At 47.7% G+C, this 25,453-nt stretch overlaps 1 long non-coding RNA gene across 2 annotated transcripts; it reads right to left on the bottom strand.

Annotated features, from left to right (window-relative positions):
- Positions 1–260: 260 nt before the first annotated feature.
- LOC308471183 lies at positions 261–25,189 on the bottom strand. 2 transcript variants are annotated; one of them, XR_013982761.1, is made up of 3 exons: positions 24,764–25,189; positions 1,843–2,054; positions 261–769 (listed from the first exon to the last, which is right to left on the bottom strand). It is a non-coding gene; the product is annotated as an uncharacterized lncRNA (long non-coding RNA). The 2 variants fall into 2 exon arrangements; XR_013982762.1 differs by lacking the exons at positions 261–769; positions 1,843–2,054 and adding exons at positions 17,547–18,085; positions 21,652–21,704.
- Between the last annotated feature and the right edge of the window lie 264 nt (positions 25,190–25,453).

Here is a 25,453-nt window from a genome sequence, read left to right as displayed (position 1 = left end):
TGGACTCGATGGCCCTTGTGGTCTCTTCCAACTCTATGATTCTATGATTCTATGAATATTCCAATAGAGGCAAAATAGGCAGAGCCACAAACACACGTTTTTGCCTTTCTACCATAGATAACAAATGCACCCCTCTCTTTCTCCTCCTTCCAAACAAGCAGGTGGCATTGTCAGAGTTCAAGGCCACAGTCCAGACATGCAAAAATGCACAGGTCAAAGCAGGGCAATTGGAGGGCGTGGTCTGTGGTGAGGGGGTGGGGTTTGTTTGTTTTTCAAATTTTTTTATTCATTTGATAACACAAATAAATAGCACAAACAGGAAAACAAACAATAGAAACAGATTCTTGTTTTATCCTTATTTTTTCTAAACATTGTTAGGTGGGCTTCCCCAAATCCCCCCCCATCTGATTTTCGTTTTACTTCATCTTTAGCAGTATCATAATTTCTAACTTTTTTTTTTATCACACTTACTTTAACCATAAAAATATTCACATTTTATCACTTGCAAATATTACTATTTTAAAATACACTATCTTCTACTTCTAACCCTACAGCCTAAATCCACTTCCAAAGCTATTATAAAATTTAAATATTAACATATTTTTTTCAAATATTCCTTAAACTTCTTCCAATCTTCTTCTGCTGTCTCTTCTCTCTGGTCTTGGAGTCTCCCGGTCAAGTTCCATATAGTCCATCATCTTCATCTGCCATTCTTCGATAGTTAGTAAATCTTGTTTCTTCCAGTTCTTCGCTAGCAATATTCTCGCAGCTGTTATGGCATACAGAAAAAAAGTAACATCCTTTTTGGGGATTTCACCCTCCACTATACCAAGTAAAACAGCTTTTTAATACAGTGGTGCCCCGCAAGACGAATGCCTCGCAAGACGAAAGACTCGCTAGACGAAAGAGTTTTCCGTTTTTTGAGTCGTTCCGCAAGACGAATTTCCCTATGGGCTTGCTTCGCAAGACGAAACGTCTTGCGAGTTCTTGTGAGTTTGTTTCCTTTTTCTTAAAGCTGCTAAGCCGTTAATAGCCGCTAAGCCGCTAATAGCCGCTAAGCCGCTAAGCTGCTAATAGCCGTGCTTCGCAAGACGAAAAAACCGCAAGACGAAGAGACTCGCGGAACGGATTAATTTCGTCTTGCGAGGCACCACTGTAAATGTGTTCTTCAACATTTTTTTCAGTTCATTATAAATCCTTTCCCAGAAGTCTTTTACCTTGGGGCACAAGAGGGTGTGGTTTGTGGAGCTCTCCAAGGCCCTGACAAAGGCATGGAGGGCTGCATTTGACCCCAGGTCCTGAAGTTTCCCACCCCTGTCCTAGACTGATAGGTGGATTAGAACATAGGTATCCTTCAAACTTCACACCTTTAAATTTTATAAAACAATTCAAACATGTATCAAAAATTGTTAAAATGTGCATTTTAGGATAAAATCATATTTAGGAATGTATAGATTGGTATAGATTTTTAATTTTATTTATTAATTACCTGCCCTTCACCCTAAAGTCCATGGCAGCTGACAGCATTAAAGCACAATATTAAAAGCTGTTTAACATGACTTACGATCACAAAATTAATCCATGATAAAAATATGAATTTAAATACAAATTTTCTTGTGATTTTTTAAAAATAAAGTTGCCAATTAATGCAGAACATGTGCACGTGTGAAATAGACAGGGACCAAAAATGGATTGATCCATCCATCTCTGGATATGAAGTTTTGAGTGTGGGACAAAGAAAACAGAGAGGAGTTGAGCTTAGCACAAAGTAAACCTGTCCCTTGCCCAAGACTTTGGAGACACTGCTGCAGTGTTGCTTGGCCCGAGAATCTGCCCACTTGCCTGATCATGGAATATTTTGAAGGTTTCAGCTGATTATTCATCCTGCAGAACAAGCAAACTGCTTTCCTCTCATAAGCCATCTTGCTGGTCCATCCAGCACAGGGCGACTGGTCCCAGCAAAAACCTTTGAAGTGCTTTCAGATGCCATTCATCTACATTCATTCAGTCGTGGTTTTTTATATTGCCCTTCCTCCAAATGGAGCGCAGGGCGTCTGACAACAGAAATTGAAGGAAAGAAAACAATACAATGATATAACCACTGTTAAAACCCACAAGGTACCAATAAAATTTTAACAGAGATCAGCGGCGACACCTTCTGTAGCGCCACCTGCTAAAAGCCAATTTCCCTCTATGATCCGTAAACCTGGACACGTAAAAATGGCTGTAGCCTTTGCTCCAGTGTTTCTACCACAAGGGCTGACCTGGCTGTTAACAGAGCAAAACGGTCTTATTGTTGTTGATTTGCAGTAGCATATACGTGGGACGCGGGTGGCACTGTGGGTTAAACCACAGAGCCTAGGACCTGCCGATCAGAAGGTCAGCGGTTCGAATCCCCGCGACGGGGTGAGCTCCCGTTGCTCGGTCCCTGCTCCTGCCAACCTAGCAGTTCAAAAGCACGTCAAAGTGCAAGTAGATAAATAGGTACCGCTCTGGCGGGAAGGTAAACGGCGTTTCTGTGCGCTGCTCTGGTTCGCCAGAAGCAGCTTAGTCATGCTGGCCACATGACCTGGAATCTGTACGCTGGCTCCCTCGGCCAATAAAGCGAGATGAGCACCGCAACCGCAGAGTTGGCCACGACTGGACCTAATGGTCAGGGGTCCCTTTACCCTTTACCTTTATACGCGGTCTTTAAAAAAGAATGAGAGGCCAGGTCCCTGCCCCAAAGAGCTTCCCATCGAGAGCAGGGATGGGAATGCTTAGGAGTTGATGGTTGCTGAATTCCAACTCCTATCAGCCCCAGAAAACATGGCCAGTGGTCCAGGGATGATGGGAGTTGCAGTTCAGCAACACTGGTGGGTGGGTGTGCAAAGGCTCCCCACCTCTAGACTAGAGATAAATAGAAGGGATACACCAGAGGAAATGGAGGGGAATGCAGGTAGCCATCATTTTAGTTATACACTACAGCAGAATATGGGGAATAACGGGTGTGGGTGCCATAGGCTTCACAGAAAAATTGGGTTTTGAGGAGAGATCTGAAGTTAGAAAGAGAGACGGGTTCATATGGGTGTTCTGGGAGGCAGTTCTGAGCCAAAGAGGGAGCAAGCAGGTAAGGACAGAGTCGCTTGAGGGAGCAATAAGTGATAGCATATGGAGTTTTTATGCATCAGCAGAAGCCTGAACTGTGCACCAAAATACCTCAAAGGAACTCGATTACCTTTGGAAGCAATCACACTGAGACTCTTAGTACAGAAAATGAGGAAGTTAAGTTTATTATAGGAAATACATGCCTGTTTGTAAAGAGTTCCTAGTTTTGCCTAGGTTGGAGTTGCGAAGTGCCATATTTGGAACTTGACCTCAGCAGAGACACACAATGTGTCTCCTCTTCTGTGAGAGAAGGAGCAGGAAATGAGGTCAGCAAGCTGAAGAGGCATCATAGAATCATTTAATTCCAACCCCCCGTAATGCCGGAATCTGAACTAAAGCATCCATGGCCATCCAACCTCTGCTTAAAAACCTCAAATGAAGGAGAGTCTAAACCATGGGTAGGCAAACTAAGGCCCAGGGGCCGGATCCTGCCTACTTGCCTTCTAAATCCAGCCATTGGGAATCAGTCTGGGAATCAGTGTGTTTTTACGTGAGTAGAATGTGTCCTTTTATTTAAAATGTGTGGGGCATAGGAATTCATTCACCCCCCCCAAAAAAATAGTCCGGCCCCCCACAAGGTCTGAGGGACAGTGGACTGGCCCCCTGCTGAAAAAGTTCCTTCAAATGTTCCTCATAAGGCTTGGTTTCCAGACCCTGGATCATCTTAGCCGCCCTCCTCTGCACATGATCCAGCTTGTTAATATCCTTCCAAGAAGTGGACAGAGTACTCCAGGTAAGGCCTGACCAAGGCAGAATAGAGTAGTACTATTACTTCCCTTGATTTGGACACTACTGATGCAGCTTAGAAAAGCATTAGTTTTTGCTTTGTTTTGTTTTGCTGGTGCATCACACCATTGACTCATGTTAAGCTTGTGGTCCACTAAGACTCCTAGATCCTTTTCACTTGTACTACTTGCAAGCCATCTCATATTTATGCAGCTGGTTATTCCTGCCTAAGTGTAGAACCTTTGTTCCTGTTGAAATTCATTTTGTTAGTTTTGGCGCAGTTCTCCAATCTGCTAAGGTCATCCTGAATCCCAATTCTGTCTTCTGTGGCATTGGCTGCCCCTTGCAGTTTGGTGTCATCTGAAAATTTGATGAGCATTCCCTCAATTCAGGGGCGTCTTACCCATAGAGGCTAGTGGCGCGGGGCACCAGGGCGCCATGTTCTGGAGGGCGCCAGGGAGGAGGCAGAGGCTGGACGCGGTGCCTCCCCGCATCAGCTCGCCACCCTCGCCCGCCTCCGCCATGCAGCGCCGCGCCTGGAGCCTCCGTCTGCCATGGCCACCATGGCACAAAGCGGCCAGCTGAGCCAGGAGGTGCCGCGTCCAGCCTCCGCCTCTTCCCCACCAGAGGAGCTGCCCTCCAGCCGCTGCCCGCCTCCTCCAGCCCCACCGGCATCCCTAAGAAACTCTGGGAAATAGGGGAAGGGGGGCCCCGGAGGGAGCTTTGCACCATGGCATCGGATATGCTTAAGACGGCCCTGCCTCAATTCCTTCATCCAAGTTATTTATAAAAATATTGAGCAATGATGGGCCCAAGACAGAACCCCGTGGCACTCCACTTATCACCTAGGATGACAAGGAACCATTACTAACCACTCTTTGGGTTTGGGCAGTCAATTAACTACATATCCACCTAATAGTAACCTCATCCAGCCCACATTTTACCAGCTTCTCCACAAGAATATTATGGGGGACTTTGTCAAAATCAATGTACACTATGTCTATAGGTAAAAGGTAAAGGACCCCTGGACGGTTAAGTCCAGTCAAAGGCGACTATGGGGTTGTGGCGCTCATCTCGCTTTCAGGCTGAGGGAGCCGGCGTTTGTTCACAGACGGCTTTCTGGGTCATGTGGCCAGCATGACTAAAGCGCTACTGGCGCATGGAGGACCGTGAAGCATGGAAATGCTGTTTACCTTCCCGACGCAGTGGTACCTATTTATCTACTTGCACTGGCATGCTTTCGAACTGCTAGGTTGGCAGGAGCTGGGACAGAGGAACAGGAGCTCACCCTGTTGCGGGGATTCGAACCACCGTCCTTCCAATCAGCAAGCCCAAGAGGCTCGTCTATAGCATTCCCCTGATCCACCAGGCTTGTAACTCTGATAGAAAAAAGAAATGAGCTTCATCTGGCATGCTGGGTATTAGCAATCACAGGATCCTTTTCAGACCAACTTTAATGATCAGTTCTAGGACCTTCCCTGGTATGGATGTCAAGCTGATGGGTTGGTAGTTACCTGAGCAAGATGGGCCAATGCTCTGACTCAGTATAAGGTACATTCCTATGTTCCTAAGCCTAGAACCAAAGGCAACATTTAATACAGGTTCCCACTGAAATAAATGAGATATCAGTGGGGTACACACCAGCATAAACATGCATAAATTTACACTGAAGGGCATACGATGGCACTCTTAAATGGTGGAAGGTTTCACCCCATCACCACCATCCTAAGCAGGTAGGTCAATCACCGTTCTACAGATGCGGAATTTGACACCAAGAAATGGTTCAAACTGATGCAATGAGCTGGTAGCATCAGGGGGATTTGAAGTCAGGCCTCCCAGAATCAGCAGAAGCTGGGCTTTTAAACCCCTGTGAGACCTCTGCGAAAGTACCCATCGCTGTTCACCTCCGGGAGCGCTATCCAAATCTGCAGAGGAGTTCTTATTCAAATATACTCTCTTGGCACGTATGGACAGTAAATCCTCCCTAAACGCAGGCAGGCAGGCACGCTGTGCACACATGCCCACCCCCCGCAAGCACATATATTTCTAATAAACATTCATTCTTTCTCCAAGCACACCTCCCATTAACTTATCAACACTCCCCCCCCCGCCTTCCCCTTCCTCCTTGTAGTGGCCTGCTAGTCTCAACTCCCCAGGGAGAAACTGGGAGCCAGGCTCCATATCAAGTTGTCTTTGCTTAACCCAAGGTTTCGGCGGTTGTAATTTATACACCTGCTCTTTGGGCCAAGAAAAGCCGTTAACTCATCTTTATTGCTGAGGGGGAAAACCTAGGATGCAGCTTAAAGTATTTCATCCCTTGCGGGGTCAAGTTTCCTGGGATAATTGGTTTGCGATCAGGTGCAATGTGAGTGTGTGTGTGTCTCAGAGCAAGGGGTGGGCATGGCAGGTGGTGGCCCTGGTAGTGTGCTGTTGGCTGCTGTGCTCCTTCTGTGACATTGAGACGAGACAAATGACTCCCCCCCACAAGTGCTGTGTGGTTTAATCAGCATGCAGACCACCCCAATAGCCTCTCTCGGTGCTATTTTTATGGAAAAAGAGATGCCGGAACTCGCCATGAACAGCTCCTTCTTTGTCTTAGAATGGCAATGGCACCCACCTCTGGGGGTGAAGACAAACAACTGCATTAGTAGCACCGAAGTGACCTCCCCGGGGCGCAAGCCTGGACAGTGTGTATGGAGATCCTGGGCTGCCCAGATGACAAGACTGCCCAGATGACTGATGTGGTCCAAGGGAGAGCAGAGCAATGGATTTGGCACTAACATGGCTGCAGGAGTTGCTGGAAGGAGGTGTACAAGCAGCACCCAATTGTCCTAGAGACTCCATTCCTGATTGTGTAGGGTTTACTCCTTAGCCTTTTCTTCTCCCAAATATATCCTGCAAGGCTGCAGGCTCACATGCTGAATAAGTAAATAGGAAGCAAAGAGGAGAGCTCATAAGAGAGCCAGTGTGGTGTAGTGGTTAAGAGCGGTAGACTCGTAATCTGGTGAACTGGGTTCGCGTCTCCGCTCCTCCACATGCAGCTGCTGGGTGACTTTGGGCCAGTCACACTTCTCTGGAGTCTCTCAGCCCCACTCACCTCACAGAGTGTTTGTTGTGGGGGAGGAAGGGAAAGGAGAATGTTAGCCACTTTGAGACTCCTTTGGGTAGTGATAAAGCAGGATATCAAATCCAAACTCTTCTCTTCTTCTTCTTCTTCTTCTTCATAAGAAGACCTCTGCTGGATCAAGCTAGTTGCCCATCTACTCCAGCATCCTGTTCTCCCAGTGTCCAACCAGATGCCTATGGGAAGCCCACAACCAGCATCTGAGAGCAATGGCCTTCTCCCTCCTTGTGGTTTCTGGCAACTGGTATTAAGAGGCATACTGCCTCTGACAACACAGGCGGAACATAGCCATTGTGGCTAATAGCCACTGATAGCTTTATCCTCCATGCATTCCTCTAATCCTCTTTGAAAACCATCCATTTTAAAGAGAGGGGACTTAGCAGGAGAGGGAAGACTTTGAACTTGCTGGGACAGTCTAGGGGGGTGACATGCTTTATACACACATTATTATGCCCTTTTCACCGATGAGGCTAGGTGGGTGTATCTATTTTGTGCACCAAACGTGACATGAGAGTAAGGGGAGCTCCCCTCTCTGCTGCCTTACCTCATTGTACTGTGCGCCTTGAAATACGTCTTTCAAGTGAGCTGTTTTGATGTTGTTTTTAAGTGCTGCATGTATGTTTGGCCACCCATTTGTCACCTTTTTCACGTTTGAAAAAAGGAAACCAAAACTGCTCTGGAGATTGCAAGGAAATTTTCCTGCTGACATCCCAGGTGCTAGCCAATCATCGCTATGCTTCCATCCAGTTTCTGCATGAGACTTGCAGAACTGAATTGTTCTACCACCACCATCACAATATGAACGCTAGAGAGGAAACATGCAGCAAGAGCCTGTTCCCAACGCAGCTTGGTCGCCCTAAAATGTCAAGTCCGTCTTGCTCCCACCAGTCTACTCACCTTTTGTTCTTGTTGCCAGCTCCCTCTTTCCAGCATTTCTTGACATATCCCCCAATTAAACAACAACACACATAAGCAAACCAACCAACCAACCAACCACACAAAGGGAGAAGAAGAAAGCATTTTCCATCCAGCTTGGGGAGTCACACCACTGATGATGGATCAGCCCCAGCAACAAGTACTGTGCTAAGAACAAAATCATTTTTAATCATCTGGAAAAATCTCCCAAGCAAGCAGTCTGTCCACCTAAACAAAATAATGAGCACCCATCAGACCATTCAAATGAAACAGCCGCATTCCTGGAGACCATTAGAGAATGGTGATTTGTGTGCATGTGTGAGTTTTATGCCACACCAATAATATTTACGTGACTTAAAAAGAGAGAGTTGAAGACAAAAAGATGCTCTTAGTGTCACTTGTGAAACCACCCTTTCCCCGTGCTTCTTCTTTAGCTGGCTGCCTACCTACCACTCCTAGTGCGCCCCCATATTTACCTATCCATCCATCCTCCCCCAGGCAGATTTTATCACCTGCCACAAACCTCTCACTCTGAGAGGCTTCATCATGTACCGATTAGAGGGCACAGTGTCCCTTCTTCTTGGATGATTACAGATTTTGCCCATGTCTGCTTCCCAGAGCAAAACTGAAGTGGAGCTGTGATTACAGAGAAGGAGGGAGGGGAGCGGAGCACCCAGCCACACAGAAATGCCCTCAGCGATCCATCTCGCCTCGTCGGCAGGGGAATGGCGTCTGATCGTTATGATGTGTTCAGCTCCCGGGGCCTGCTCTTCTTTGAGTTATGAGGATCATAGTAAAAATCAGTTTGAATTAGCCTCAGCTGATAAACAGCATCTCTTCTCAGAGGCAGAAAGACCTTGTTTGGAGAGGAAAATGGGGCTCAGTGGTTAGAGCTGCTGCCCCTTCTCAGAATTTACTTCTCCCCCTTATTCCTTCATATGACCTTGGGAGTCTGATTTTTAATTGCTCATTCCATTCAAGTAATGTTGAGTAAATTAGCTGCCGAGCTTAAAGGAAGGCAAGTTCCTTTGTTTAAGGCAAGGTTGGGGAATCTGTAATTGGACTACAGCTCCCATCTTTCCCAGCCAGCATGGCCAGTGGTCAGAGATAGTGGGAGTTTTAGTCCTACAAGATGTGGACGGCTGCAGCTTTAAGCTCAGAGGCCGCATTTAGGTGCCCCTCTGTTGCATAGGGAGGCAGGGGCTTGGACAAAGGGCTGTAGGATGGGAAAGTGGAGAGCCCGTGATAAAGATGCTCTCTCTTTCTCTTTCCCACTCCTCATCCAAGCTGCGGCAGATAGGGTCAGCTGTGAAGTGACGGCCCACCTGCTGCTGGGATTGCATGGCAGTAGGACACAGATTTCAATCTGTCTGTGTGGCCAGCCCCAAGTGCACTGGAATGAAGGAGAGAGAGAGAGGCGGAGGGAGGGAGCTGAGAGTGGAGAAGAGGGAACCATAGAAGATCAGGAGGAAGGGAGGAGCAAGGGAAATCTCCTTCCCAGACATGAGCTACTTGGTATTTGAAGGCAACCAAGATGATGAAGGGCCTGGAAACAAAGCCTTATGAGGAATAGTTGAGGGAGCTATGTTTAGCTTGGAAAAGAAGAGACTGAGAGAAGTTATGATAGCCATCTTCAAATATCTCAAGGGCTTTCACATGGAAGATGGAGCAAGTTTGTTTTCTCCTGGTCTGGAATGTAGGACTCAAATCAATGGATTCCAGTTACAAGGAAGGAGATTCCGACTACACATCAGGAAGAACTTTCTGACCGTAAGAGCTGTTCGACTGTGGAACGGTCTCCCTTGGGAGGCTGTGGACTCTCCTTCCTTGGAAGCTTTTAAGCAGAGGCTGTGTGGCCACCTGCCATGGGTGCTTTAGCTGAGATTCCTGCATTGCAGGGGGTTGGACTAGAGGATCCTCATGGTCCCTTTTAACTCTACAATTCTATGAGAGGCACAAATACAAGATGGGTGACACCTGGCTTGAGAGCAGTACATGTGAAAAGGATCTAGGAGTCTTGGTTGACCGCAAACTTGACATGAGCCAACAGTGTGACGTGGCAGCTTAAAAAGCCAATGCAATTCTGGGCTGCATCAATAGGAGTATAGCATCTAGATCAAGGGAAGTAATAGTGCCACTGTATTCTGCTCTGGTCAGACCACACCTGGAGTACTGTGTCCAGTTCTGGGCACCACAGTTCAAGAAGGACACTGACAAACTGGAACGTGTCCAGAGGAGGGCAACCAAAATGGTCAAAGGCCTGGAAACGATGCCTTATGAGGAACGGCTAAGGGAGCTGGGCATGTTTAACCTGGAGAAGAGGAGGTTAAGGGGTGATATGATAGCCATGTTCAAAGATATAAAAGGATGACACATAGAGGAGGGAGAAAGGTTGTTTTCTGCTGCTCCAGAGAAGTGAACACGGAGCAATGGATCCAAACTACAAGAAAGAAGATTCCACCTAAACATTAGGAAGAACTTCCTGCCAGTAAGAGCTGTTCGACAGTGGAATTTGCTGCCAAGGAGTGTGGTGGAGTCTCCTTCTTTGGAGGTCTTTAAGCAGAGGCTTGACAACCATATGTCAGTGGTCTCTTCCAACTCTATGATTCTATGATTCTATTCTGTGACCCCAGATCCGTCCAATAAAATGGGCAGACACTTTGTTTTTTAACTGCACATCCTTCTTTTCCCAGTCTAGGTGTGTGTACATATTAAGGAATCATGGTTATGCAGCTGTTTTGAGAACAAAGCTGAGTCTCAGGCCACAGTGAATCAGATTACAGCTGCTAATGTTTGGTCCAGAGTTACTCCAGCCCCTACAGCAGGGATGGGGGAAGCTGTGGCCCTTCATATCTTGTTGGACTCCATTTCCCATCATCCCTGACCATTGGCCATGCTGACTACAGCTGATGGGACCTGAAGTCCAAAAAACATCTGGCAGAGCTACAGCTTCACCACCTCTGCCCTATGACTTAAGGCCTAGCTACCAAGCACCATTCTTCCTTTTTTATTTTTATTTTTTGCTACTTATATTCTGCTTTTCAACTGGATGCCCCTCAAGCAGCTGACAATGGTTAAAACAAAAGCAATCCTCAAGCACACTGCTTTGAAATCAGCAGCCATAAAAGCAAAAGGCAAAAGACACACACACACACAAATGCAACAAACAGTAAAACAACAGGAGTTAAAACATAAAAACAGCAGCATCAAATTGAAAAGTCCCAGCATAATAAAAATGGTCTCTGCTGCTTTTCTAGAATGACCCATTCCACGAACCTGGCAAGCTTCCCTTGGGAAAGAATTCTATCCGAAAGGTGCCATCCATGAAAAGGTGGCCTTTCTGAGCCAAGTCTTCCTCTACATCCAGTTCCATCCTCTGTTCTGATCCGGGCTCTCTCTTTGGGATGGGCGAATCTGACAATTTTGGTTTCTCATTTCCCCAGCCTTAAGTTCAGTTCTCCACATTCCCACTTCAGTTTGCATTTCTTTTTTTTAAAGAAAGCACAACATACCAGTAATGAAAATTCAGCAACATTGTAGTGTTAATCTCTCCCAACAGACACATTTTTTTGTACGCCATTTTGCCATCTACACTTGCTTGCAAAGCAACATATATGCATATGCAACATCTGCATTTTTTGTACAGTGGTACCTCGGGTTAAGTACTTAATTCGTTCCAGAGGTCCATTCTTAACCTGAAAGTGTTCTTAACCTGAAGTACCACTTTAGCTAATGAGGCCTCCTGCTGCCACCGCTGCACAATTTCTGTTCTCATCCTGAAGCAAAGTTCTTAACCCGAGGTACTATTTCTGGGTTAGTGGGGTCTGTAACCTGAAGCGTATGTAACCTGAGGTACCACTGTATGTTACTTTAAGTATGTCAGCCTGGATAGCTCAGTTGGTTAGAGCACGGCGCTGGTAACACCAAGGTTGCAGGTTCAGTCCTCAGACGGGACAGCATATTCCTGCACTGAAGTGGGTTGGGCTAGATGTTCCTCAGGTTCCCTCCCAACTTTATGATTTCAATACATTTTACCCTTTTTTTATTACTTGGCTGGAGAACAGCCTTGCAAAAATATTAAGAACTGCAAATTTCAAAGGATGATCATGCTTCAGTTCCCATACCATTTCGGAAAGGGCAGGTTTTCTAGATCCGTCTTCAAATGCCAACTGAATCAAACTCCCACACCCCTGCTCCCTCTTCCAGTCCATCCCAGAACTCTCACCACTCATGTTTCTGTCAGTATCCTTCTATTACAACAGGGCAGGTCTGGGGAACCCGCAGCCTTCCAGCTGTTGCTGAACTTCAACAACTCACACCATCCCTTGACCGCTGGTCATGCTGGTTGAGGCTGATAGTAAAGGTAAAGGGACCCCTGACCATTAGGTCCAGTTGTGGCCGACTCTGGGGTTATGGTGCTCATCTCGCTTTATTGGCCGAGGGAGCCGGCGTACAGCTTCTGGGTCATGTGGCCAGCATGACTAAGCCGCTTCTGGCGAACCAGAGCAGCGCACGGAAACGCTGTTTACCTTCCCGCCAGAGCGGTACCTATTTATCTACTTGCACTTTGATGTGCTTTTGAACTACTAGGTGGGCAGGAGCAGGGACTGAGCAACGGGAGCTCACCCCGTTGCGGGGATTCGAACCGCCGACCTTCTGATCGGCAAGTCCTAGGCTCTGTGGTTTAACCCACAGCGCCACCCATGTCCCTGAAAAAAGATTAGGGTTCTGGAATTACAGAAGCAATCCCTGCTTCTGATTGGATCCTGCGATGTTCTGTTTTGGCTCCCACGAGAGCGCAGGCCCGAAAGACATGTGTCTCAACTGTCCTCTGTGGCATATTGGAGGGCATGGCAGGGGCAGGTGGGCAGGGGAAATCTTGGGAAGTCCTGAAATTCCTGACTTAATAAATGGCAATGGGGTGGGGAATTGAGATATGGTGGTTCCATCTTTCGCCAGCTGTTCTGGCTGTCACTGCAGCTGTCGATTCCTTGTGTGTGAGGAAAATGCAGAAGAAACCTGGGGGGCTGGCCGGTGCTCTCAGAGGGTCCAGTGTCTCCCTGCTGCTTCCAGGTTTACACAGCCACCATCTGCCTTGAGAGAGCAGGGTGTGGGGAGGCAGCTGTAAATCCAGACAGCGCCTAATCGCTGTCATAAATAACCATCTGAAATAGCCATTAAGAGGGTCGGAGTTCAGGTTGGCATGACAACAGCCGGCTGGTGGTGACTCAGATGTTGCAGCAGCCAAGGGGGTGGGACAGGCAAAGATGGAGAAGGGGACAGTGTGGGCCAGGCAGGACTTGGGAGAGTCCTGGCACAGGGGTGTGTGTCAGCAGGAGGTCAACCAACCAGTTCAACCCACTCCCAGGCTGGCATCCAAGAAAGGATGGCTTGAGTTCATGCTGGTGCTTCCCCTCCAGCATCTAATGGAGGAAGGGAGTTACTCGATGCATATTCAAGCACAGACAAGGCTCTAGTACAGTAGCAAACAAGCCTAATGAGCAAAACTGTTATGTACTGAGTTGAATAGGTTTCAGAATGCAGCAGTCTGATTGGTCCTAGAACAATAGGTTTCAGAATGCAGCAGTCTGATTGGTCCTAGAACAATAGGGTCCAGAATGCAGCAGTATGATTGGTCCACAAGAGCCACCCAATCCAGCTCCAGGTGAAAGTGAATCCGCAACCTGATTGGCCTACAGGAGAATCCCAGAATTAGCCAATCACGTGCGACCCATTGTGTAAATAATGTATATAAAGCAGATATTTTGGGGAAACTTTCATTCCTCACTACAGTGGTACCTCAGGTTACATATGCTTCAGGTTACAGACTCCGCTAACCCAGAAATAGTGCTTCAGGTTAAGAACTTTGCTTCAGGATGAGAACAGAAATTGTGCTCCGACGGCGCGGTGGCAGCAGGAGGCCCCATTAGCTAAAGTGGTACTTCAGGTTAAGAATAGTTTCAGGTTAAGAACGGACCTCCAGAACGAATTAAGTACTTAACCCAAGGTACCACTGTACTATGAGCTGAATAAAGAGCATGAAATCCACACTCGACTCCGAGTATATTTCAAAAACACTTCTACGAGGACAGCTAGCACCATCAGCCAAAGGATCTCAACAGGTCTCAACAGACATTTCCATGTAAGGCAGAATACAGATTTAAACAGATCACTACTTAATTTTTATATTGGTAGTGCCATCTCCTAACTATTAAATCATTCTCTGCGGGTGGAGATTGGAACTGAGTTCCGGCACCCCTCAGGTGTGCACAATTGCCATTATAGGAGAACAGCGGAGGCATTCATTGTGAGTTCTGGCACCTCTTTTTCTAGAAAAATACATATGCACACACACTCATGCATACATACTGTTCAGCTCACACATCACACTACCTGTATGTGGGACTGTTGTGCACAAGACTTGTGCCCTGCATTGTACAGGAAATTGCTAGATCAGGGTGCAAGAAAATTAATTTAAAATTAACACAACATAGGGTGCAGAGAGCCATGAATAAGTATAAAACAGGGGAGGGGGACTGACTTGAGGCTCTCTGGATGACGTTGGACTTTAAATCCCAGCAGCCCCAGTCAGCATGGCCAATGATTAGGGATGGTGGGAGCCACAGGTTTCCTACCCCTGGTAGATTCAGCAGCCTGTGACTTGACCAAGATGCCCGGATCATGAAAAATAAGCATACAAACATGCCATTGTATGCGCACACACCTAGAATTGCATATTACTTTTTTGTGGGGAGATGGGCGGCAAAAGCAGCCTGCTACCCCACCACTTGTATGGCATGTTATCCGTTCCATTTATGTTCCTCTCTTCTTCCAAGGAGTTCGGGGCAGCAACAAGGTTTCCCCCCTGCTCCCATTTCCCCCCCTCGCAATAACCCTATGAGGTAGGTCAGACTGAGTGAGCAGTCCAAAGTCATTCTGCTTTGTGGCTGAGCGGAGATCTGAACCCACTCTAACAGCTGAATCCCATTGTGGCTCCCTATTTAGGTGTATGAGGGACGTGGGTGGCGCTGTGGGGTAAACCACAGAGCCTAGGACTTGCCGATCAGAAGGTCGGCGGTTCGAATCCCAGCGACGGGGTGAGCTCCCGTTGCTTGGTCCCTGCTCCTGCCAACCTAGCAGTTCGAAAGCATGTCAAAGTACAAGTAGATACAGTAAATAGGTACCGCTCCAGCGGGAAGGTAAACACTGTTTCCATGCGCTGCTCTGGTTTGCCAGAAGCGGCTTAGTCATGCTGGCCACATGACCCGGAAGCTGTACGCTGGCTCCCTCGGCCAATAAAGCAAGATGAGTGCCGCAACCCCCAGAGTCTGTCATGACTGGACCTAATGGTCAGGGGTCCCTTTACCTTTATTTATGTGTATGGCTGTCCGTGTACCAAGGCTGAGACATGTATAAGCAGTACAAATGAAGGATTGTTCAGTGGGCAAAACCTTGCTCTTGGGTTCAAACGCCAGCTCAGCCACAGACTCCTTGAAGGCTTCGGAACCCAACCACTCCCAACCCAACCTTATCTGTAAAATCAGGAAAGCAGAAGTCTGTTTGACAGCAGTTACTGCAACAATGAGCCAGACAATGTAATGTTCTCACTCCCCTCTAGCCTCAGGGATAAGGCTCAGAGAGGAGAGAGGGCAACTTCTCCTTTTAGATTTCATGACCGGCCTCTTGGGCACACTCAACCTGTTATGCTCTCGCTCCCCCTAGTGGGGGGCACCTGTTTGTATGCGTTGGTTGGCATTTGTGTTTCTTTCCAAAGGTCTCATATGCACACATCCCTGGGGGCCACTGACCTCCGAGCGGGATCTATTTCTAAGCAACCAAGCTGAGCTGTCTCTTTTGGCTAGGAGACGCAATGGCTTCTCCTGCAGTTTTAATCGCAGCAGCCTGCGGTGCATTCGTCCTGCCTTCGGAGGCTCAGGGGGTTGCCTTTATGGTTCAGAACAAAGCATGTGTAAAGACTGTAATTGAATCAAAGATGGCAGGGGGCTCCGGCTAAGTTGCTGAAGAGGCAGCGGGAGCACTCGCTTCTGCCCGGTGAAGGGTGCCATCACATTTCGCCTCCCACTGAGCATAAATACAGCAAGTCATTTAGCGTGAGACGCCAGCCTCATCAGCTCTGGGGCAAAAGGTACTGCAGTGGTAACTATCACACTTAAGGCGCTATGTCAGAAAAGGTTGCTATATTTCAACAAGTAAAAACTAGGACACCCTGAAAGCTTTTTTGGAAGACCCCAAAATTGTTGGGAATTCCCCCCTGAACATCAATTTCGCCTTTGAAATCTGGACGTATGCCAGCCCTACCGTAATAACTTTCCCACCACTGTGCACTTTTCCCTGTCAGTGTTTCTCAAATTTGGGTCCCCAGTTGTTGTTGGACTACAACTCCCATCATCCCTGACCACTGGTCCTGCAAGCTAAGGATCATGGGAGTTGCAGTCCAACAACCCAAGTTTGAGAAACACTGCTAGTCACTACAATGCCCATGGCAGACTCTCAATTCTAGCTTAGCACACCCTTCTCCCTTCTGATTCAGCATCACACCAAATAAAGATTATTCATTTGGGGAGATTATACAGTAGGGCTGGGGAACAAGTGTGCTGGCTTGCCCCTGCAGTTGAGGGGGCCAGCGCCATGCACCATGCCAACATCACTTGTGCATGCTGCTTGCCATGCCGATGTGTCATGCACACACTGTGTGACTTCTGCAAGAGCATGACCACATCACACCACACGGTGAGTGCACAGTCACCACCAAATATTGAGGGGTCCCAGACCCCTCCTTGAAAATTTTGGAGGCCCATGGTCCTCTGGCCCCACTAGATGGTGTACCTGATGAGGAGGCTATAGCCTCTAGATCAGGGGTCGGCAAGGTTTACCGGTGATGGGCCTGATTACTCCCACGGAGATTGTCCATGGGCTGGACTGGCGCAGTGCAACGCCGGAAATTGTGTCTGTGCATGCCCAGATGCCGAAAATCACACCTACGCAGAAGTGATTTTCGGTGTCTGGACATGCGCAGACATGATTTGCGGTATCTGAATGTGCGCAGATGCGATTTCCGGCACCACTTGGCGAGTCCCCGCACCATGCTGGGCTGGTTTAGCGCAGCGTGTGGGGGACTCATTGAGCGGACGGCTCGGTTTGGGGGCCGGAAAAATGGTCTTCGTGGGCCACATCCGGCCCATGGGCCACATGTTGCCGACCCCTGCTCCAGATGTGGTTGGACTCCAACGGGCATCAGCCCAGTCAGCATGGCCAAATGATCAAGGGATGATGGAAATTGTAGTCCAGCAACATCCAGATGGACACAGGTTAACACCTCTCTCTGGGACACAAGCCTGGGAAGTATGAATTGCTCACCCATGTCAACCTTTCCCAGAGTCTGTGGTATTTTGCAGTGAGGCCAAGCTGCCCAATGGAGGCAGCCATGGAGAGGAAAATCAGGACATTCCAGGATCAAATCAGAAGCTGGGATGGCTTCTGTCATTCTGGAACTGTTCCTGGAAAATCAGGACAGTTGGAGAGTATGAAGCAATCTGTTCTCCTTTGATCTGATCACCCTCCTTAGAAATATTTGAAAAAGCATGAATACATCTTCTTCAGCTCACACAGGTGCTTGCTTCCAGGAAGTAAGTTGCATTTATTTTAATGGATCTTACTTCTGAAGTTGTTTGAATTTCACACGAGAACCCTTTAGGCGTTGCAGTTCCAAAGTCGGCTGGAAGCTGAATCATAGCTGCAGTTTCACACAACACAATATATGGTAAGTGCGCTCAGAATTACATCCTTAGTGCACATTAAGCATTGCGTACAAGTAACAAAACGCTGCCTTTCTTTGCCCACAAGGAAGAACTTTTATAACTATTCCCACAGAGGTGTGCATAGATGAAAATGTTACACTGGAGTTAGTCGTTCATGTATGTCTTGTTTTTCCCAAGTCCTGTTTGTGATTTCCCCCTGAAATATCTGCCATGCCAGTCTGTTGAAGTAAAGCAGAGCTCTGTAGCACCTTGTACTCTATCAGATGCATTTTTCTTGAAATATAAACACCAGCGGACAGTCCTGATGCAACGTTTTCCAAAAGCACTCCCATATGTCATGTGAGAAACACACGCACTGCTGTTATAGCCAATTCTTCATCAAGGTGTTCTGTCTCTTAAAAGAAAAAGTGAGTGTAGGTTCTTTAGGGTGACATGAGCTACCCCATCAAAGAGCTGGAAGGGACCTTGATCTACTCCAATCTACTGCAATGCAGTGCAGGAATATGCAGCTGTCCCATATGGGGATCAAACCTGCAACCTTGGTAATATCAGCACCATGCTCTAACCAACTGAGATATCCATTTAAGCACACCCTTCCTTGAAGTATCAGGGATGCTGATTCCTGGAGTCATCTAGAGGAGGGAGGGGGAACCTGTGGCCCTGTAGATGTGCTCCCATCACCCCTGACCACTGACCATGCTGGCTGGGGCTGATGGGAATTGGAGTCCCAACGACACATGGAGGACCACAGGTCTCCTGCCCCCTGATCTAAGGGGCCACAGGTTTCCCTGGTGTATTTTAACATCTAGCATGCGACTGCAAGAGCCTGGGAGGAACTCCTGCCTCCCACCCACTGGCTACCTCTTGCTATCTGTCTCCGATAATCGCTTGATGTCCTTTCAAAACCAATTACTAGATTAATTGACTCAGGGAAAAGATGTGGCTGAGGGCTGGAGCTGCCCAGATTTATTTTCTAATAGGCCGCAGCGGACATGGCTCGTGCCAGGGGAGATTTACCATCCCCCTAATTCAGCGACAGTTCAAATCTGTGATTAATAAGGTTTTTCTACCAGGCTCATAATTTACCTCCACTTTTTTTTTTAATCAGCGGAACCAGCAACCGGCCCCTCATCATCCTCAATTACAAAAATATTAAAGCTGCAGGTGTGGTTGTGTGGTCGCTGCCCAGCTGGGGAGTGTTTCCTTTAAATCACAGCCAAATTACCATAACAATAAGTGGTATTTGCATCTGAACTGCAGCAGCTGAGAGTTGTTTGGAGATTGTAATGCATCAAAGCCCTGGTTTGGGGCTTATTCCTACGGCTGCCTCCAGGGGCAGCAAGCCTCAATAGATGGATCCCTTCTGGAAGGTGCCTAAAGATCATCTTGCTTCTCTGAAGGAAGATCTGACCTTTGCTCTCCTACACTGACCTACTATACTGACGGTGATGACCGCCCTCTTCAACCTGGGAACCTGGACTTTCTGCAATAACACTCACCAGCTGAGATATCACTGCAGCTTCTGAGGTGTGTGTTAGGGAGCACTTGACATCTCAACCTGAAAGGTCAGGCCCACTTTCCAGAATGAAATTAGAAGAAAACATAATCTCTGGGCCCTTTCTTTTTGCCTGCCAGATTTGAAGTGATGGGTAGGTCTGTCAGTACGCCTTTCAACCGATGTGCGGCGACTGGGCTCAATAACTGGTTCTGCCCCGACTGGGCTAGGCAACTGGAGCACTTTCAGAGATCTTCCAGTCCTGGAAAGCAGGTCCCAGTGCACTGGACCCACAATTGTGCATTGTGAGCACCAGACTCAGCAGAGTATAAATAACGTGGGAGCTAGCCGTGAAGCATAACTTCTTTTATTTCTAATAGCTACTACAAACTAAAGAACTACTGGCTTGCATGGATGTTACAGCTCCCACTCAGCCATCTAGTCACTGCATAGATAAGACTCTCTCCACACACAGAGTCAGGCAGTCAGTCAGGAGCGGAAGAGTAGAAGAGCAGTTTTTGCCTCCTCCTTTCTCAAAACATCAGATCAGGAGATTCTCACAGTGGGAGGGGGTAAAAAGATCAACAAGGTCTTCCGTGTGCCACTTTTGTTCAGGTGAGTTCAGTCCTCAAGCAAAATTGCTCAGAGTTACAGCTCCCATCAACCTCAGCTAGCATGGTCAATGATAAGGGACGATGGGAGTCAGGAGCCCAGGAACATCTGGAGGGCATCAGTTTGGGGAAGACTGGTCTACAATGACTGGAAGCCCCTCTCCAGTCTTCCCCAACTTTGGAGACCCCAGGGATCAAAGCTGGGCCTTTCTGCTTGCAGAGCAAATCCTCTACCACTGGGTTCAGGCCTTTCCAGAGCAGCCCTGGCCATACCAAAAGCACTGTAGAGGAGACACATGCTTTGCTTCCAATCAGGAGCAAGTAGGGATAAAGGGCCAGAAATTTCAGGAGGACCTGATGTTGTGCCCCATACTTGGCAAGCTTCACAAACCGTTTCGCTAGAAAAACACATAAGCAGAAGTCGGGAATATCTTGGTTGACATTGTATATAATTATTGATATCACTAGACTACAACTCCCATCATCCCTCACAATTGGATTATGCTGGCTGGGTCTTTTGAGGGATGTAATACAGCATCTGGAAGTCCACAGGTTATTGACCACTGTTCTAGTGACTAGTCTACTCTGGTTAAGAACTGGGATGGTGGACCTCATTGGGACTGGCAGAGGCAGTCTTTGCAAACACAACAGTACTTTATTGCTTCATCACACATTTGGAATGAAGTCCAACTATAAGCCCCTGGTATAAGAGGAACTAGAGGAGTTCGAGAGAGCCCCAAGGCACTGATATGAACTACAGCACTTCCTGCTGACATACGAAATTAACAACCACGAAAATGTCATTTGAAAGACCCATGGTTAATTTAAAAACCATTGCCCATCGAGCTTAGAACTAAACTTCTCTTACTTAGGGCTGATTTATAAGTTTAGCAAGGCACATGGCAACACATACACAGAAAGCCCTCCTGGATGTAATCCAACAGAGTCGTTGTTTTGCTAGCCTGCTAATTTTCTACATGCTGGTGACATGCCATTAATGTGACCCTTCCCTAACTGCTTGAAGTGTGAAGATTCTAACCCTGGGAGTCTGCCGAGAGTGTATTTATTCATTTACTGAGAGATTTCTATTCTGCCTTGCACAGATTACAAAAAGAGGCTAATATAGAACATAATAAGCACGAACATTAAATATTCTCATAAATTAAGTAATTAATAGCATCATAAAAATGACTCAAAGCATCAGCCTCTAAAAGCCTAAAGAAGAAGAAGACATGACTTTATATTCACAAGAATATAAAGCTGGGGAGAAAAACACTTCTGTGTATCAGCTCCACAGATGTGGTGCCACCACACAAAAGGCTCTTCCTCAAACCTCTACTCTATGCACCTCATTTAATTCAGGACCCACTGGGAGACCCTATTCTGCAAATATTTCAGTATGTTATTTTGGGCCCAGATTTCATTCCTGGGTTTCAAGCCCACATGCAATTCAATGGGAATTACTTCTGAGTAGGCATGTATAGACATGGACTGTAAATCTCCCTTGGCATTTAACTGCTTTGCTCTCGACTGTCCAGGCTGCAATATGACGCCAGACCAGAAAAGCCTGCTTCTTGGCCCTCCTGATTATTTGGTGAGGTCCTGCATTTGGGGAGTTGGTAGTACATGAGGCAGAACCTTTTTCAGCCCCCCTTGAATGAAACCCTGCCAGATTTATGACACCATTTGTCTTCTGGTGACTAGTGAAAACATTTCTGTTTATCAAAACCTTGGGGGTGGTGGGGGAAACACCCAGCCCCAAAATTCATTCTCCCTGCTGCTGCTTTCTCAGTACATTTTATTCCTTTGTCTTTTGTGGGTTTAATGGTTTTATGCTTTTTATGGTTATTTTACCTCCTTTGTATGCGGCCTTGAGCAATTTCAGTGGGAAAGGCAGGAGATAAATGCTGTAAATAAATAGATGTACAATAAAATAAGGAAATGAATAAATAGACATGAGTTTCTCACTGACTCTGGTGTATGGGCTGGTGTATTTGTCTGCTGCTCCTTACTTCTGTTCCACACACCCATGCACACCCAAAGCCTTTTTATTCTCTGCCTTTTGCATAGAATAGATCAAGTGTAGGGCAACTCAGGCCTGGGGGCCTAGTCTGACTTTCTAGGCTTTTCATAGAATTGCCGTTGGAAGGGGCCACAAGGGTCATCTAGTCCACCCCCTGCATTGCAGAAACCCACATTTTGCCCAGTGTGGGGGATGAACCCACAACCCTGAGATTAAGCCTCATGCTCTACAGACTGAGAATTCCCAGCTAATGAGTCCCCTTCACTGGTCCCACTTGGTGCCTTCCTGTTGCCTGGTTCCAAGCAGGGATGGAGGAAGGGGGGTGAGGTGGGTGCGGTCTGGCCTGGGTGTCACCACTGGGGGGGGGGTTGTGACAAAATGCCGGGCGGCACTCACCGCGGGGCCTGCAGCGCGCCCAAGCCACACATCTCTCCTGGGAGTGACGCAGTGGCTTGGACGCCCACAGGCTCTGCGCTGCCCCAAATGGTCCGCCCACCGCCTCCCCCTCAGAAGTAGGGCAGCTGAGTGGGAGGAGGCAGGCAGACTCCTCGGAGGCCCTGCAGAGCGTCCTGCCCCGGCTCATCCTGCTCCCACGGGCAGCTGGCCCCACGCCTGGGCGCATGGCACGCGCGCCAACCCAGGCACCCAACTGGCTTGCTCTGATGCTGGCTTCAAGGTCTCCTAGAACTGGGATTGTGCCTCTTCCTTGCCTGGATGAAGGATGTGCATAGAAACCTCTGGCTATCGCATGGCTGGAATGTAGCCTATTGTGCAAAGGTCAAAGCCACATTTTATTGCTCTACCTACTTCTCACCTCTGGCCCCACCCACCACTGACACAAGTCCCCCATCCCCTGCCCACCGCTAGAAGGTTACCTTGCAGCCATTGGGCTGTAAAAAGTTCCCCTCTCCCGGAATAGATCATTCAGCCGTTCCTATTGCTTGGGGGCATCCTTTCCCAAACTGGTGTCCTCAAGGTGCTTTGAATCACAGCTCCCAAACGCCCCTGCTCTGGTGAGATGTGTTGTATTTAAAGAGTCTAAATTTGCACCCATGCATATGCAAATGTTTCCTATTGGTGGGAGGATTCATTTCATTTTTCTTGGCAACTTGTTAAGTGGCCCCCCTAGGGACTCTGCAGTAGGGATGGATGGATCTGTCCATTTCAGTTCTCTCAGTTTCTTATTTTATCCAATCTTACATTCAATTCAGGGGATGTGGGTGGCGCTGTGGGTTAAACCACAGAGCCTAGGACTTGCCAATCAGAAGGCCGGCGGTTCGAATCCCCGCAACGGGGTGAGCTCCCGTTGCTTGGTCCCTGCTCCTGTCCACCTAGCAGTTCGAAAGCACATCAAAGTGCAAGTAGATAAATAGGTACCACTCCAGCGAGAAGGTAAACGGCGTTTCCGTGCGCTGCTCTGGTTCGCCAGAAGCGGCTTGGTCATGCTGGCCACATGACCTGGAAGCTGTACACCGGCTCCCTCGGCCAATAAAGCAAGATGAGCGCCACAACCCCAGAGTCGGTCACGACTGGACCTAATGGTCAGGGGTCCCTTTACCTTACCTACATTCAATTCACTGCATTTCTGCAGCAACTTGCAATTTACTTATTTGTTTTTAAAATGCTCATGAAACTCCATCAGCATTTTAGCGCAAATTTCTCAACATAAACACCTTTTTGCATGCCGTTTTGTCTACACATTTTTGCAAGTACTTTTCCCCAATATAATGCTCCGGTGCTTCCCCTTGCTCATAACAATATATACAACATATCCATCCCAGATGGCTGTAAACGTCTTATGTTCCTTTAGAGCACTACCATTGCCATCTTCAGGCCTGTTCCCCTGGCTTGCCAACAGGGGCAGCTGCAGCTCCCGCTCCCATCAGTACCAGCGTAAAAATTGGAGAAACTCCTACCGCTTCCTACTGACACGGCTCTTTCCAGGTTGGGAAAGGTGGTGCTGTCAGATCAACCCCCCATGTTTTGCAGAAGTGGAAGAAATTATGCAAAGCTAGGTAAACTACATTAATTTGTGTACTATATAAAGGTCATTTGGCCACCTTGGCACATACCGTATTTTTCGCCCCATAGGGCGCACTGGCCCATAGGGTGCACCTAGTTGGGGGGGGGGGAAATAAAGGGAAAAAAATTTATTTCCCCCCCAGGCACAGGGCTGGGGAAGCCCGAGCTTCCCCCGACCCCAGCCCCCAGAACAGGCTGCTATCCACAAGCCTCGGGAGCCCGGCGGGAAGTCGCGCCGGGCTCCCGAGGCTTGTGGAGAGCTGCCCGAAGCCCGGGGCACGCTTCTCAGCGCGCCCTGGGCTTCGGGATGCAGGCAGCTCTCCGCAAGCCTTGGGAGACCGGCGGGAACTCCCGCGGGCTCCCAAGGTTTGCGGATAGCTTCCTGAAGCCTGGAGAGCGAGAGGGGTCGGTGCGTACCGACCCCTCGCTCTCCAGGCTTCAGTGAAAGCCTGCATTCGCCCCATAGGACGCACACACATTTCCCCTTCATTTTTGGAGGGGAAAAAGTGCGTCCTATAGGGCGAAAAATACGGTAACTGTGTAAGTTTGTTAAATTATTGAAAGCACAGAGTGTGCCCAGTCCTCATCGTTAAGTCTGATGTGCTCCTTCTTCCCATGAAAACTAATCCTGAAATGCTCCTTCCCACGTTTTTATTATTTTGGGGAGGAAGGGAAGAAGGGACCCATCAGCAGGAGGGACTTGAGCTACTAAGAGCAAAGCGCTGCCGTTCTACTCGTGGGGAAACGGGATGCAAGAGTTCAGCAAGGCTCCCACACAGCTGGCGGATTAGAGTGTCCGTTGAGGGAGAGCAGCTCAGTACGGCTCAGTTCACTGCCTCCCCATTCAGCCCTTCATCGAAGAGCAGAGTTGGCATTTATAGACCAATAAAAATCCACTGGAATCTGGCCAGCTCCACTCACCCAGAAACATAGTCAGGAGAAATGGCTGGGAGCCAAACCCTGGACTGCCAGAGTCCTTCCCTACTGAAGCTGAGATGGACAACAGTCCTTCGCCACTGCCTTCTTGCACATGAAAAACAAAAACACGCAAACAACTAATACTTATTATTTGTAAAGCTGCCTTTATGCCATCAGCATATAGGTGTGGCCAAACTGCCTCAGCTGTGTTTATGACATCAGCATTTGAAGGGGGTGATACCTCCCCAACTGCGTTTATGACATCAGCTTGTGGGTGTGGCCATGCCCTCCTAGTTACCTTTATGATATCAGCATGTGGGCATGGCTACGTATTCAAGCCAGGAGTACCTAGCAGTAGAGTTGCTGCAGGTACAAGACTCAGACTTGCTATTTCAGTCCTGTGGAAGAGGCAGACCAGCTTTGTTGGCCATGATCTTTTTTTTTTTTTTTTTAATAAATATTTATTAAGGGTTTTACAATGTTACAAAATGAAAAAAAAGAAAAGAAAAAATACAAAATAAAAATAGTTAAAAACAATTCAATCTTTTCATCACTTATCTTTCATTTACTTGTTTCCCGGACCTCCTCATACCTCCCCTTTTTGTATTCCAGTTCAATTTATTAGTTTAGCAATTCCTTTCCCTCCTTATTTTATCCTGATCTTTAATCTTAATATATTATAACCTTAATTTA

Source organism: Podarcis pityusensis (genome assembly GCF_964106645.2).
Source record: "Podarcis pityusensis genome assembly, chromosome: 2".
In the NCBI taxonomy this organism is placed as follows: Eukaryota; Metazoa; Chordata; class Lepidosauria; order Squamata; family Lacertidae; genus Podarcis; species Podarcis pityusensis.
The sequence above is the reverse complement of the archived record's forward strand: the minus strand, read 5'-3'. Positions and strand labels throughout refer to the sequence as shown.